Genomic DNA, 14,517 nt, shown 5'->3' on the forward strand with positions numbered 1-14,517 from the left:
CAAGTGAGGGAAGAGTTAGGAAGGAGTGGAGAGGGGGGTGGAGGTGACTGGAGAAAGCAAGAAGAGAAGGAGATAGGATTTCTGACTTTTTACAATTTCCTGCTAATTAGATAAGGAGGTGTGGAAGGGAGAAAAAGAGCCTCCCTGCATATACCAAGCAGAGTTCAGGGATTTTCAATCTTTGGTCTCTAGGCCTTCTCCCTGGAAGCTTTCCACCCCCTGGGGAACTTGACTCCAAGTCCAAATGCCACAGCTGCTTGAGCTCCTGATCCCCTCCCTTTGGCCTCCCAACATAGTCTCAGTGACTTGCCAAGTTCCCCAGTATGCCCAGGGAAGAAAGAGAGGAATACTTCAATTTTTTTCCCTTTTAGATCCAGGGTTCCAGGTGTGTGTGTGTAGGGCGGGGGGGGGGGGGTAGGGGGGGGAGTAGGAGGCCTTCCTGTGTGGAAAACAGAAGCAGTGGGCTTCTGTTGAACACATGTGCCTGTGCATGTGAGGATTGGAGTGCACAGGGGGATAAATTTGCAAGCCATGACTAGATCTGCTTCACATTGGAAGGTATATTTCCTTTATCAGACTGGAAGCTGCCTAAGGCTAGGCCTTGCCATTCCCAACCACACAGGGATCTTTCCCAGGATAAAGATACTTTTCTCCCATCACCCATCAGACTGAGCTGTTCGGATGACAGAGGCAATACCTTCCTTACTAGCCTAGGAAAGGTAGAGATTGGAGGGGCTCATCCAAAGATAGGCTTCAGTTCAGAGTTCTGAAAACTCCTATTATTATTATTATTATTATTTTGAACTCAGGGCCTCACACTTGCCAGTCAGGCACTCTTTGATTAAATCCACCAGTGCTTTTTTTTTTTAATCTTATTATTTTTTTTTGTGATACTGCGGTTTATACTCAGGGCCTACACCTTGAGACATTCAAGCAGCCTTTTTTTGTGAAGGGTTTTTTTGAGACAGGGTCTCTTGAACTATTTGCCTGGGCTGGCTCTTTGAACTGCATCCTCCTGATCTCTGCCTCCTGAGTGGCTAGGATTACAGGCATTAGCCACCAATGCCTGGCTAAAAACTCTTTTATTTCTTATTCTCTCACCATTGTAAATCCCCATCTCTGGACTCGACATGGAGCTTCCCAATTGTTTCTTGATTTTTTTTTTTTTTTGGTCTACTTTTATTTTTTGGGATGGTGTCTCTCTAAATTGCTAAGTCTGTCCTCAAACTCACAAACCTCCCACTTCAGCTTTCCAAGTAGCTGAGATTTCAAGCATGTGCACTGCACTGGGTTTTTTCTTGCTTAATTGTTGGGGTAGAAATTATGGAGCTGGTTGTGGGACTGTATTAGTTTTCAGAGAAATATGCAGGTATCCATCTGCCTATTATTTCATTCTCAAATATTTACCTGCTGAGTTCAGGACAGTACTTAACACTTGCTGGGGGGAGGGGGTCGTCCAAGATGAATAAGATATTTTTATCCTGGATGAGCTCTCACTCTGGTCTGAGAGAGAAGCTGAAGCAGTTTATAGCAATACAGTGAAATGAAGTACTGCTTGGGACAGGTTGGAGGGAGAGTGGAATAAATGAGGAAATTCCATAGAGCACTTCTGTGTGAGCCCTGCCATCTGGTGGTAGTAGTTGGTACTGCAGGCTCCTTATTGCCAGCCTGTGGGATTCTGCACTGGAATTTTAAGCCTTTATTCACAAATTGTCTAATGGATGGCCAGTCCAGTGGTTAGCACTAAAAGCAGGCATACAGTCAAGTTTATAAAATGATCTTTGTCTTTGAAAAACTTGTAGTGCACATATAGATATACGGTATGATTTAAAAAATTATCAAGCAACATATTTGAATGTGTACAAAAATGTTTTATTTTTTAATTTTTAAAAAACTATCATTATTACTTTGAGGGGATGGTACTGGGGTTTGAACTCAGGGCCCCCCTCTGTTTTTTGTTTTTTCCCAGTATTCAGAGCCTTCACCTTGAGCCATTCCAACAGTCCTTTTTGTAGTGGGTATTTTCAATATAGGGGCTCGTGAACTATTTGCCAGGGCTGGCTTTGAACCATGATCCTCCTGATCTCTGCATCCTGAGTAGCTAGGATTATAGGTGTGAGCCACCAGCACCCCACTAGGGCCCTCCTCTTACAAGCCAGGCACTCTACCACTTCAGCCGTGCCCCCAGCCTAAAAAAAGGTATTTTTAAAAAAGGAGGCGGGCCTGGGACTGGTGGCTCTACAACAGGGGAGCGGGGTGGGGAATAATTCTCAAGACCCTATCTTGGAAAAACCCAATATAAAAACAGGGCTAGAAGAGTGACTCAAGTGGTAGAGAACCTGCCTAGCAAGTATGAGGCCCCAGTACCACACACAAAAAAAAGTGATTCTTGCTTGTTGCCAAAAAAATTAAATAAAGTGGAAATGTATGATGTGATAAATGAGAGTCTCCCTGTTCTCCCTAAGTAACCACTATGAACTGTTTAGTGTGGTTCTTTTCTCTGCATTTACAAATGTTTATACGCACTACATATAAAATTTTGAACATAGAATTGTGCTGTTATGGAAGGGGTAAATCTAACCAAGGTACATTGTAAGCACATGTATGAAAGTCACAGTGAACACCCCCTGTACAACTAATGTATGCTAATAAAAATGTAAAAAAAAAGAATTGTGCTATTGTTCCTCTACCTTTAATTTTTTTAAATTTTTTCTCTACTCTTTATATATGATTTTATTGACATATTAATTGTACAAAGTAGTGACATTTTCATACTGTATGTAATGTATTTTGATCATATTTATCCCCCATTACCCTTTCTTGTCCTCCCTCCCTGCTTCCCATTGTCCCCTTCCTCTTGACAAATTATCTCCTTTCTATTTTCCCCTAGATTTCACATATGAGAGAAAACATGTCATACTTGTCTTTGTGAGAATGACTTACTTCACTTAAGATGATTTCCAGATCCATCCATTTTCTTGCAAATGACAGGATTTTATTTTTTTTGGGGGGGGGAGCTAGTCAAGTTCTCTACCACTTGAGCTATTCTGCCAACCTTTTTTGTGTGTTTTGGGTATTTTTGAGATAGAGGCTCTGGAACTATTTGTCTGGGCTGTTTTCAAACTGCAGTCCTCTTTATCTCTGCCTCCTGAGTAGCTAGGATTATAGGTGTGAGCCACCTGTACCTGGTTGGAGTTTTGTTTTTTTATGGCTGAGTAATACTCCATTGTTAGATATACTACTTTTTTTTTTTTTTTAATTCCAGTTATGCACAAGCATGTGCCCTGGAGTTGCAGCTTGATCCCCAGCACCATGCACAGGCATGACTGGGGCTCAAAGGAAGAGTGTATACCACTTTTTTTTTTTTTTAATCTATCATCTGTTGATGGACACCTAAGCTGATCCTATAACTTGGGTATTGTTAATGAAACCAGAGTTTTGGACTCAAGCCCCAAAACCCTGGTTTTCTACATGCCTTTCCAAATAAAGAGGCCTGAAGAGGTGAAGGCAGAGAAAGCACTCATCTATCTCCAGCCATCTTCAGGGTACAGACATGAGCTATAGGTTTAAATAGATAAAGACCTGGGGGCAGGGAACAAAGGTATGCATAGTTAAGCAGTCCCAGTCACAGGTGTGCTCTAACCAGAGACCATTATCTCAGTCCAAGGGTTCCCAGAGGGGTTCTAGAGAAGATGTTATGACTGTCTTCACTTGAGGTGAGCAATCTATTTCCCATGAAATGGCTACTGCCCCAGGGTGCAGTCTCATCATTACAGGTAATTATCCTCATTTGGAGGGGTGGACTGTCCTGCAAGTCTCTGCTGCTCCTTACGGGAAGTTTCAGTCCCGTAAGGTTGTTGATAATTCCTGTCCTTCTTTGACTCCAAGGTGGCTGCAGGAGAGAATGGCTTAGAGCAAAGGACAACAGGTACAAAATGGAGTCAGGGATGCCAGCTTTTCTCCTGTGTTTAGTTAATTGTAAGCCAAGTAAGGAGTCCATGTTTTGCAGCAAAAGCAGTTGAGTACTTCTTACATGAATAAATGCAAACATGGGTATGCAGGTCTCTCTAATGTATGCTTTGATTCCTTCAGGTATATACCCTGGACTGGTATAGCTGGTATGTGGTAGTTGTAGTTTTAGTTTTTTGAGGAAGCTCCATACTGATTTCCCTAGTGGCTACACTAATTTACATTGTATAAAGGTCCCTCTCCACCCCTCATATCCCCTCACTAGATGATATTCATTCTGACTGAAGGGAAATGGAATCTCTAAGGTTTTTTTTTTTTTTTTTTTTTGGTGGTACCAGGGTTTGAACTCAGGGCCTCCTGTTGCTAGGCAGGCACTCTACCACTTGAGCCATACACTCCCCCATCAAAGTACTTTTAATTTGCATTTTTCTAATGCAAAACTGTTGAACATTTTTTCATGTATTTATTGGCCATTAGTATTCTTTTAAGAGTTGTCTGTTTGGTTTATTTTGCCCATTTGTTGATTGTATTCTTTGTTCTTTTACTGTGTAATTATAAATAATTAATTTGTAATTATGTGTTCTGGATATTCATCTCCTATCAGATGACTAGCTAGCAAACATTTTCTTCCATTCTGTAGGCTGTCTCTTCACTCTAGTAGTTGTTTCCTTTGCTATGCAGAGACTTTTCAATTTGATGCAATGCTATTTGTCAATTTGCCGTTCCTGAGCTATTGAAGTCCTTAGAAAGTTGTTACCTCTGTCAGTATCTTGAGTGTTTTCTTCTAGTAGTTTCAAAATGTCAAGTCTTACATTAATGTCTTTAGTTCATTTTGTATTGGCTTTTCTGCAGGGTGAAAGCTAGGGATCTAGTGTCAGTTTTCTACGGTGGATATCCAGTTTTCCCAGTATTATTTTCTGAAGAGGCTGTCTTTTCTCCAATGTATGTTTTTGGAAACTTTGTTGAGAATTAGATGACTGGTAGCTGTGTGGGTTTATTTCTGCATCATCTGTTCTATTCCATTGGTCTACATGTCTGTTTTTTGTGACAGTACTATGCTGTTTTTGTTACTATGGCTCTGTAGTATAAAGTTAGAAATTGTGATACTTCTAGCATTGCTCTTTTTACTCAGGATTGCTTTGTTTGTTTGGGGTCTTTTGTGCTTCCACATAAGATTTTAGGATTTTTTTTTTCTAGTTCTGTGAAGAATGTCATTGGAATTTTGATGGGGACTGCATTAAATCTGTAGATTGCTTTCAGTAGGTTAGCCATTTTCACAATATTAAATCTGTCAATCCATGAATATGGAAAGCCTTTCTGTTTTTCTAGTGTCTTCTTCAATTTTCTTCAGTATTTCATAGCTTTTGTGGTAGAGATCTTCTACCTCCTGGACAGGTTTCTTCCTAGGTGGTTTGTATTTTTTGAGGTTATTGTGGATAGGATTGTTTTCCTGAATTCTTTTTCAGTATGCTTGTTATTGGTGTATAGAAAAGCTGATTTTTTTTTTTTTTTAAATATGGAACGCTTCACAAATTTGCGTGTCATCCTTGAAGGGGCCACGCTAATCTTCTCTGAATTGTTCCAGTTTTAGCGTATGTGCTGCCGAAGTGAGAAGTGAGCACTACTGTTTGTTTCTTTTTTTGTTTTTAATGTTGATTTTGTATTCTGCTGAAAATGTTTATCAGATCTAACAGTTTTCTGGTGGAGCCTTTAGGGTCTTTGAAGTATAGAACCATGTTGTCTCTCTTTTTTATTTCTTAAATGCTCCTGATGAAGCCTGTTCCCCAATCCAAGGACTTGTCTTGAAACCTCTGTTGAAACCTCAAGCACAAGGTAAAATCTCTGATTACCAGCCGCCTGCAAGGCAGCCTGTAGGGGACTCATAGCAAGAGTAGGAAATCTCTTGGCTGGTGGAGGTAACCCCAAATGCATCGTTCCCAGTACTGATGGGCTGGAGTGTCCTCCTGACCCTCCTCATCTGACACTGAATCAGAATCAGAATCCCTGGATTGAACTTTACTTTTAAGGTGGGGTGTGTTCAGCGGCTCCACCGCCCACACCATCTTGTTACTGCCTCTCACACTCCCGTATGACTGGTTGTAAGGGGTGAGTCCCACATCCCTGCTCGGCTACCAAGGAGGAATTCTTTTACTTCTTACTTCTAGTTCCTTACTTCTTTGTTATAACATCTCTTTATTATCCTATATTTATTCTACCATATTTCTTCTTCTACCGCTGTACCATGGTTCTTCTTCTACCGTATTCCTTCTAGTACTGTTCTACCGTATTTCTTCTACTACCATTGTACAGTAGTCTACCTTATGTTTCTTCTTCTTCTACCGTTCTCCTATCTTACAGTTCTTCTACAGTATTTCTCCTACCTTAATGTTTCTTCTTCTACTTCTTTTCCTTTTACCTAACTTCTTTAACATAGCTTTTTTAAAGCCTATATATAAAGTTTCCCATGTTTTACACCTGACTATATTCAATTCACTCTCCCTTTCACTTTGCTTATTTTTCTATTCCTTGCTTATTTTTCATTTCTCTATTATGTGCGCTTCCCAGGGAGTGTCTTCTTGGCTCAGGCTTTGAGTCCCCCCCCATAGTTAGGTCCCTGTTCAGGTGCCACCTGTAGAGAGCTTTTTCAAGCTCTGTTACTACTGAACCTAACTGGGGGTGAATGGAGATGCAGAAAGGACAAACAATTGAAGACAGATGTGCAGAAAGTTGGGGCTAGGTGTGCTGGGCGCTCCGGATGGAGACGCACAGCAGCCTCGTTGCTTCTTTTCTCTAATAACTCTTTGACTTTGCTTCTTTTCTCTTATTCTTTAAAACCTTGCTTCTAAAGTCTTCTTTTCTATTCTTTAAAGTGTCTTTCCTTAGACTCATTCTGTCCCATGTTCTCTCTTAGCTTTTCTTTAGCATAATCTCTCTTATAGTCTTTGCCCTCAGACGTTCACTGTCCCATTTTTTCTTAAATCTCTCTTAAAATCTTAGTTCTCAGACTTGCACTGTCCCTTGTTTTCTCTAATCTCTAGCATAACTCAGCAGCCCACCAATCAACCAACAATTCCATCCTCCATCAAAAAACCTTCTGTTCTCCCTCAACCAGTCTTTTATATCCAGTGGTAAACAAGGAGGCAGAGCAACAGTTCTCAGGGAGGGGCTCATTGTAACAAGAGAAACCAAAGTAAACAATTTAGGAAAAGCAGCTGTCCTTCATTTTGCCTTTGCCCCCTTCTGCAGCTGGGGCTGTGCCAAACTCAGCCTGTAGATCACTGAGCACAACTGTGCTTATGTCAAGTTCTCATAGACTTCTCATAATCCACTCCCCACAATATTGTCTGTAAACAGGAATAATTTGACTTCTTCCTTTCCTATTTGTATCCCTTTTATTTCTTCTTTTTTTTTAAAACTTTATTTTATTGTTGTGCTGAGTGGGGGTACATTGTGTCATTTACAAAAGTTCTTATCAAGTATATCACACTTGAATTCACCCCTTCCACCATTCTCCTTTATCCCCTCCTCCCCTCATTCAAGAAATAGTTTCAACAGGTATCTTTTTTCCATTTACATTCATGTATACACAGTATTTGTACCATATTCATCCTCTTACACCCTTTCCCCACCTCCTCTCCCTTCCCTTTTACTTCTTTCTCTTGCCTTATTGCTCTGGCTAAGAATTCAAATACTATATTGAATAACAGTGGAGTGGACACCCTTGTCTCATTCCTGATTTTAGAGGAAATATTTTCAGTTTTTTCCCATTCAGTATAATGTTGGCTATAGGTTTGTTGTATATAAACTTTATTATGTTAAAGTATGAGGCACTTCAGTTTAACATTAAATTGTGCTATGCTCCTTGATGCCTTGATGTTGTATTTCACAAAGCTGGTGTGTGTTAAAAAGCAAGTACCATGTGAAAATCAAAATGGAACCGGTTGCCAGGGACTCATGCCTGTAATCCTAGCTAGTCAGGAGGCAAAGATCAGGAGGATCAACATCCGAAGCCAGTTTGGGGAAGTAGTTGGAAAAGCCCTACCTCAAGTGTCTCAAGGTGTAGGCCCTGAGTTCAAGCCCCAGTACTAAAAAAAAAAAAAATCAAAATGGAATACAAGGAGTCTGTTACTCCCATGCCTTAGGCATATAGGCATTTTGAGTATTTTGTGTATTCTTTTTCCTATTATTTTTTTTCCTTTGGAAAAAAAGGAGGGGCTGGAGGTATGGCTCAAGTGCTTTGTAAGCATAAAACCATGTTTAAACCCCCAGAACTTTAAAAAAAAAAAAAAAAAAAAAAGCACAAAATGAAGGTCACTATGGTGTTCAATCTGATTCCAAAGTCATTGTGCATCCCATTAATAAGAACTTGTGGTCATTTGATAAATATGATAGTAAATAAAATAAGAGCTGGGCACCAGTGGCTCAAACCTGTAATCCTAGCTATTTGGAAGGCAGAGATCAAGAGGATCATGGCAGGGCAGATAGTTTAGGAGATCTTATCTCAAAAAAACCCATCACAAAAAAAGGGCTGCCTGAGTGGCTCAAAAGATAAGAGCACATGCCTAGCAAGTATGAGGCTCTGAGTTCAAACCCAGTGCTGTCAAAAAAAAAAAAAAGAAAAAGAAAAGAAAAGAAAGAAAAATAATAAAATAAGGATCTGGCTATGGTGATGCATGCCTGTAATCCCAGCTACTCAGGAGACAGAGGTAGGAGGATCACAGTCCAGACAAAAAGCATGACCTTATCTGAAAAACAAAGCTAAAAGTAAACAGGACTGGGAGTGTGGCTTAAGTGGTAGAGTATTTGCTTAGCAAGCACAAAGTCCTGAGTTCAATCCCCAGTACTGCAATAAAATAAATAAAATAAGCCAGGCAGGGTAGTACATGCCTATAAATCTCCCAGCACCCAGGGAACTGAAGCAAGGAGTACTACAAGTTTGAGGCCAGCTTGGATTATACAGCAAGACCCTATCTCAAAACAAACAAACAAACAAAAACAGAGCTGGGGGAAAGCTAACTGACAGCGTAATAACCTTGTATCATGTTCAAGACCGTGGATTTGACCCTGGATTTAATCCTAAGTACTGCAAAAAAAAAAAAAAGGCATTTGAGGGCTAGAGGTGTGGCTCAAGCTGTGGCTCAAGCAGTAGAACACCTGCTTAGCTAGCTCCCCTGAGGACTACCAAATAAAACAAAACATAAAAAAAGTAGGGGGGGTGGGGGGGTGGGGGGGCTTGAGGATAGTGCTTTGCTTGCAAGTGCATGAGTTCATTCCCTAGCACAAGTAAAAAAAAAAAAAAAAGGAAGAAAGAAAGAAAAGAAAGGGATTGAGTGGGTGGGAAAGGCATTTAACACATTCCCCAGGGACAAAAACTTTCTTATAATAACAGCAACATGGGTTGGGACATAGCTCAGGAATTGAATGCTGGCCTAGAATGCAGGGAGCCCTGGGTTTGATTCCCCAATACTGCAAAAAATACAAAACAGAACTAAAACAACAACAAAAATATCAACAGGCACAAGGAAGTGCTCAATGAATGTCAACTGACTAAATGAAGGTGCTACAGATAAGGGTTTTTTTTGGGAGGGTGAGGGTGGAAGTACTGGGGTTTGAACTCAGGGCTTCACACTTGCTAAGCTTACTAGGCAAGTACTCTACCACTTGAACCCCTCCACCAGCCCACCAAATAAGAGGTTTTTATAAGGGTGCCAGGATATGACCACCAAAGTGAGTAATCACTTTTTCAGAGTCCCTTTGTTTCATTCCCACAGCCTATCTATACAGGGCACAAGATAACAAATCAGAATCTGTTCTCTCCAGAGAATGTTGGCCTTTAGTCCTATTTTATATCACTAAATTGCTCTGCTATAGAACTCCGGTTTGAAGAGTTTTCCACAGATTCCACAGGTTTGGAACTTGCTGCCTGGCTAGAAAGTGGAAGAAGTCTCAAGTATGAGCTACTTTGAAACAAAAGTGCTTTGTTGACCTAGTTTACTAAAAAAAAAAAAAAAATAAAATTTGAAAACTTGGTGCTTTAAAACCCTTATGGAATCAATAAACGACAATCCCTTCCAGTATTTTAACATTATATAAAATACTATTTGCCTGAGCTGGCTTGGAACCTCAATTCTCCTGATCTCTGCTTCCCAAGTAGTTAGGATTACAGGCATGAGCCACCAGAGCCAGACTGGTTGCCTCTTCTTACCTAACCCATATTTATTAGTCTGTTGCAGTTGGTTACTTTTTGGCCCAAAAGTCATCGAATAATTTTGTGGGAGAGATACAAACGCTCTCATAATCACTTTCTGGCAGGGCTAGGTGGGCCTGTGAAGAATGTTGGAGAAAGGTCTGTCTTGCCCCAAGCACTCCTTTTTTCCCCTCATTTGGAAACAAGGAGCAGCAGGGGAGGGAAAGGGGTCCCACGTGGGGTCTGTGTTCCTGACAGGGTTAACTTACCAACCTGCAAGCGTTGTCCAGAATACTTCAGCCAATTGGGGCTCACCCTGATGAGGTAATGCTTTTAGCTCAGGCTTCATTGGTTGTCCTTCCCATTGCTTACCATTGTGCTGGAGGCTGGGAAAGGATGTGGAAGAGTTGTATGGACAGTGGGAACTTTTTTCCCCTTAACCATTCACTGGGCTGAATTAAATTTTGCAGTAGCAGGGCTGGTGCAGGGAGTTGCTGGAAATGGGGGATGCCTGCAGAAGTGCTTGAAGTAACATGGGGAGATTTCAGTTTTCCTTTTTAGATGCCCTGCAGCTTGAGCCAGTTCTCTATGTGGGTCTATCAGGGTGTCTAATGTGACCCTTATCATCATCTCTTTGTCAGCTCCAGGGTTCTCAGCCAACAGAATTTAAATAAGATGAGACTGACACTAAGTCCTGAGCAGCTGAGAGAAATTCCTTCCAGTTCTTGAACAAGTACCTCCCATAATGCTTATCACCCAGCAGCATGAGCCACTGGCACCTGGTCTAGGTTTTCTTTTTTTGCGCTGGGGATTGAATCCAGGACCTTATCCATGCTAAGCACATGGTCTACCATTATACCCAAACCCACCTAATTTTCACTGCTTTTTATACACTTCAGTTAGACAACAAAGAAGCAAGAGGGGCTTGGGCTGGTGGAGCAAGTGGTAGAGGTCCTGTGTATTATTAGAAATGAAAGAGGCGGTGTGGCTCATGCCTGTAATCCTTGCTACTCAGGAAGCAGAGATAGCAGTTTGAAGCCAGCCAGGGCAAATAGTTCGAGAGACCCTATCTTGGAATAATCTGTCGCAAAAAAAGGGCTGGTGGAGTGGCCAAGGTGTAGGATGAGTTCAAGCTCCAGTACCAAAAAAAAAAAGAAAGAAATGAAAGCAGTGCAAAATGGATAGACAGCACACGGCTTATTGTGGGGAAGTGGTCCTGAGGAGAGGGTCCCCAGGAAGAGAGCTGGAGCCCACAGCCACTCAAAGACTGGGGATATTTATGAGGTAGGTAGAGAAGCCCCAGGAAGATCACTGGGAAGAATAATCCTCAATGGCCCTCTGACCCTCTGCAGATAATGGCTTAAGGGTGGATCATTCCTTCTAGGCCCCGTGAGGAGTTTCCAGTAAATAGCTAAACACGGAGAGTTTTCAGTCAGTTACTTTCAAGGGGGAGGGGGTCTAGTTCTAACACGGCTTCCTTTTGTTCACCCTAATACCTACAAAGTGCAGGGCTTGAGCTCAAACCCCCAGTATCACCAACACACACACACACACACACACACACACACATAAAGAAGCAAGAGGGCCTATTCAGGATGGCTGAAGAAGTTTTTTGGGGTTAACTTGCAAAGAAGTGGACGATCAGGCAGGATGGTGCACATCTATAATCCCAGCACTAGGGAGACTGAAAAAGGAGGATCAAGAGTTCCAGGTCAGGGGTCAGTGTTGGAGTGCTGGCCTTGCATGCACGAGTCCATGGGTTCAATCTCTAGCACCAAAAAAGAAGAAGGAAGAGGAGGAGGAGGAAGAGGAGAAGGAGGAAGAGGACATTGTTACACAGGAATAAGACTCTGCAATCACAGGGGGAAAATTAGTAGGAACTTCTGAAACTGAAGCAGGACAGAATTTGTGGGCCTGGAGAGGTCATAGTGACATTGTTCCTGAGGTGAACAGGCTGCTTGGACAGCTCTCTGAAGCAGGTGATCAAATTGTCTGGAAACAATGTAGCTGAAAACATCAGTCCTGCCGAGGCAGGCTAAAGTAGGAAAAGTTCAGGACTGGTAGGTTAACCATTCTTTGGATCAGGAACCACCCTCACCTGGCAGAGAACCACACATGCCTCTCCCCAGTCACTGATTATTAGCTGAGAATCACTTTGTTCTCCACTTCCCATGGGTTATCATAGGTTTTAAAAGCACCTGAAGAGCAAAAAATTCTCTCTCAGCTTCTGGCTTCTACCTGGTCCCCACTATGCTTCCCTTTGTATTTCCTTTCCCTAACTTTTAATAAACTCCCTTTACACCTACGTGTCCTGCCATGGATTCATCCTGGCGGGATACGAAGAATTTGAAAGTCTTATCACAAACTGCAGCAGCATAATTAACACTGCCTTTTACATTGAGCTTCACAAATTGAGATTCTAGGAGTTGAAGGAAATGAAATTTTACTCCCTTTTGTGTTATGATCCTGGGGAGATGGCTCTTTTTTTGTGACCCAGTTTAACTGTCTTGGAATAGAAGAACCACCTTGAATTCAAGGATGATTCTACAAAGGAAAGGCTCACCCTACGTGTATAAAAGTGGAGAGTTTAAAAGGTTTAAGATTCTGCCAGGCATGGTGATACATACTTGTAGTCCCTGCATTAGGGAGGTGGAGGCAGAAAGATCAAGAGTTTGAGGCCAGCCTAGGCTACAAAGCAAGCCCCTAAAAAGAAAGCAAAAGATTCTGATAATATTGTTAAAGTGTCCTGAAACTAACCCCACCCAGGCTTCTGCCCTTTGGATAAAGGTCTCTCCATCCTGGACTTGCTCCTCCCCTCCTACCTCCAACTGACTGAAATTTAGCCCTCCCTAGATTAGATTTATCACAGAAAAACAATGAAAGACCAGGAAGAAAAGGAATAATAAGTTGAAAGCTCCATGTTGAATTTGCAATCATAATATGCATTTACAGGATGAATCAGGTAACACCTTTGTGAAAGTGCTTTGAAAGCTGTTATTATTATAGCAGATGGAATTACTGCCCTCAAAAAAATAGGGACTTGTCCTACTCTTACAGGACCTCCAGTGCCCGGCACTTTTTTTTGGTGGTTATTGGGGTTTGAACTCAGGGTCTCACTTGGTATAGTCAGGTGCTCTACTTGAGTCACTTTGCCACCGCTGCCTGGCACTTTTTAATTTTTTACTTTTTAGTTACTGGATTTTTTTTTTTTGTGGGACTGAGATTTGAACACAGGGCTTCGTGCTTGCAAACCAGGCACTCTATCACTTGAGTCACACCTCCAGTCCATTTTGGGGATGGGGTCTTTGAACTATTTGCCTGGGCTGGCTTCGAGCCTAGATCTTCCCAATCTCAGTCTCCCAGGTAACTAGGATTATAGGCGTAAGCCACTGGCGCCTAGCTAGTTACTGGAAAAATTTAATTATATGGAAGTTGAAAGAACTTTAATGTACCTCCATGTATCCAATTTCAAACTATTACTAACTCATTTCATAGGTGTTTACTGTTCCTGGAAGGGAGTTTGGTAGTTTCTCAGACATAATTACCCCACTTTCCTTTTCTTTGGAAGATAATGATTACTTTGAATAATAAGACCAGAGAATCACAGGGCTTGATTGAGTAGCTCAAGTGGTAGAGTTTCTGCCTGGCAAGCCCAAAGTCCTGAATTCAAATCCCAGTGCTGCCGAGAGACAGAGAGAGAGAGAGAGAGAAAGAGAGAGAGAATTAGACACACCAGAGAATCACATTTCCTGTATTTCACATTAGGTTAATCAGATTTGATTGAACAACCAACAACAACAACAACAAAAACACAGGTGATATTCCTAGGACCACCTTTTCACTCTGAGCTATTTAATGAAAGGATTATAAAATAATCATTTTGATCATCAAAAGAAAGGCTCAGACTATGTGTTTGTTATTCAGACCTGTGATTAAGAATTCTCCAAGCCTCAGTTTAAAAAAATTATAGCATGGCAGGTAGGCATCACGAGGCAAGTGAGGGCATACTTGTCAGGCTATGGTGCTCTGCTTTGACTGTGATAGGAGGGAATGAGGCCAAGGTTTCCATGTTTCTTAGTGTTTCTATTTTATTTATCTTCGACCCTTGTCCCATGGGCTGGTTCTTTATCTCTAAGGACACAGATAATAGGCAGCCAAGTTTGCCTGGGCAGCTTTCAACCTTCTTTTCTGGGAGAAGAACGGGGTGGTGAAAGCCCACTGGTGATGCGGATTGAAATGATCCTCTATGGAGCTGTGTGTTGGGGTGAGTCACTTCCCTCTGAGGTTTCTGTAGTTGGGTAAAACCAGGCTTTTTGGTATAGAAGAGGAAGTGCAGCTGTTAGAGTAAAACTGACTAAGAT

At 41.6% G+C, this 14,517-nt stretch overlaps 1 protein-coding gene and 2 non-coding genes across 3 annotated transcripts in view; 1 reads left to right on the plus strand and 2 right to left on the minus strand.

Moving 5' to 3' along the window:
* Positions 1-3,203: 3,203 nt before the first annotated feature.
* LOC141424552 (small nucleolar RNA SNORA76) lies at positions 3,204-3,340 on the minus strand. Its single transcript, XR_012449453.1, has one exon. It is a non-coding gene; the product is annotated as a small nucleolar RNA SNORA76 (small nucleolar RNA).
* Positions 3,341-5,479: 2,139 nt separating this feature from the next.
* On the minus strand, positions 5,480-5,584 carry LOC141424427 (U6 spliceosomal RNA). The gene has a single exon (XR_012449361.1). It is a non-coding gene; the product is annotated as a U6 spliceosomal RNA (small nuclear RNA).
* Positions 5,585-14,240: 8,656 nt separating this feature from the next.
* The window catches only part of Fam13b (family with sequence similarity 13 member B), a 107,873-nt gene continuing 107,596 nt past the window's right edge, over positions 14,241-14,517 (plus strand). The window contains exon 1 of the mRNA XM_074076943.1: positions 14,241-14,420. The gene's annotated coding sequence lies outside the window, so the exon portion shown is untranslated. The remainder of the gene's footprint in view (positions 14,421-14,517) is intronic.

The sequence above is a fragment of the Castor canadensis genome, chromosome 6 (genome assembly GCF_047511655.1).
Source record: "Castor canadensis chromosome 6, mCasCan1.hap1v2, whole genome shotgun sequence".
Classification (NCBI taxonomy): Eukaryota; Metazoa; Chordata; class Mammalia; order Rodentia; family Castoridae; genus Castor; species Castor canadensis.